We start from the raw sequence: 1,907 nt of genomic DNA on the forward strand, positions 1-1,907 counted from the left end.
GTGCTGGTCTCGGTACTGGCTGACGTCGATGTACGAGTCGCTGTTCAGCGCGTTCAGTTTGGCGGACATGTTGGACAAAGACAACAGCTAGTCTGCAGCTACTCCACTGTTAGCATTGCGGAACAGCGATGACGTTGTTCCGCTTTATCTGTCCGTCCTTTGAAGAGCTCCGAGTGTCGCCCACTGCTGGTGCGCTCCGGTGCTTGGTACGTCATGTCATGGAGCAGAGGGACATGAGAGCGAGGAGTCGCGTCAGAGAGCAGAAATCAAACGTTCCGACAGTCTGACTGACAACTCTGAGCCTCGTGCGTTAAAGTGCCCAAAGGCACGTGACTGTGATGTGGTGCCACGTGATTGGCTGCTGTCAGTGGCTTCTAATAGACGTTGACCTCCTGCTTCTGATTCATATTCAAATTCATTCTTTTAAGAATACTTTTAAGATTTTTTATTTCAAGCCATACAAACTATTTCAGTGTTTTTGAATGATGAACAGATATGAAGAAACAAACAGAAATAGAAGAGAAATATTGTAACTAGAAAATTCCCGCAGAAATTTTGAGAGTGACGAGTGGGCTGTTGCCGGGGGTCTGTAGTCAAAAAGCACACCTCAAATGGTCATTTTTACATGTTTATTTAGACAGGAGCAGTCGCGCTGCTGCGCGCAAGCAATTGACATTAGCATGTTAACATACCATGTCTTTATTTTTTAGTGGCTAATGTTATTAGTTGTTTAGCATTTGCATTAATTTTAGCATTGGCCGCTAATGTTACCAGTTAGCATGTCTTTACCGCTAGCGCTAATGAACTAGCTGCTCTGCTGTCTCTGACGTGCTAGCAATTAACATGTATTCTTACTGACTGAAAATGAGTGGCTAGCATTAACGTGCTAGCAGTTAACATTAGCATGCTAGCATTAGCATGTTATCAATGAGCATGTATTTAATTCTTAGTGGCTAATAGTAATCAATTAACATTAGCATGTTAGCATTGGCATGTATATAATACTTAGTGGCTAATGATAATTGTTAACACGCTAGCTGCTCTGCTGTCATTCATTTCAGACAGACAATGCGCTAGCAAATAACATTAGCATGTTTAACATTACATGTTAACATTAGCATGTATTCTTAATGACTAAAAATGAGTGACTAGCATTGACGTGCTAGCAATTAACATTGCATGTTACATTAACAGGTATTTATTCCTAGTGCTTACTAATTAGCTTTAGCGGTTAACATTAACATGTTAACAATGATCATGTATTTAATTCTTGTGGCTAATAGGGATGTAACGATACACTCAACTCACGACTCGATTCGAGTCACGCTTTTTTGTTCACGATACGATTTTTAAAAAATCAAAATAAGCTACAGACAAATTCTGACCAATAAATTATCTTTTTATTTGTAGGAAAAAAAAAATCTCTTTACAGAAACTCTCAAACTTTGTGTTCTTATTAGGGCTGCCAGCAAGCAGCTGATCTGACCATTACCTTTCAGCTTGAAGTATGAGCTAACTGAAAATAAAAACAAAAAGATGTAGCTCATTTACCCTTTAATGAGAGTCCACGGCCCCGGGAAACGGCGAGGTCCGGGCGCTGTAAACCGCAGAGCCGGTCGCAGCGCACCACCTCGGAGGAAAGTGCCTGGCGGGGCCAGCCAGCGCCGGGAGAGGTCCCACGAAGGGATCCTCCCGCACCGTGCGGCCGTCCCTGACCCGACTTTAATCCCCCGTGCAGACTGCGTGGAAGTTGCGGTGATTGGTTAAGATTGCAACACCCCTGAATTCACGGGGATTCACTGAAGTTGCGTTGAAGTTGCAAATTGCAACATCGTGAATCCTGGAGGATCTGTGTTATGGTATCATTTACAGTACAGTCAGGCCTGACGCCGATTACAATACTGCGC

This window comes from Larimichthys crocea, unplaced genomic scaffold (assembly GCF_000972845.2).
Source record: "Larimichthys crocea isolate SSNF unplaced genomic scaffold, L_crocea_2.0 scaffold461, whole genome shotgun sequence".
NCBI classification, from domain to species: Eukaryota; Metazoa; Chordata; class Actinopteri; family Sciaenidae; genus Larimichthys; species Larimichthys crocea.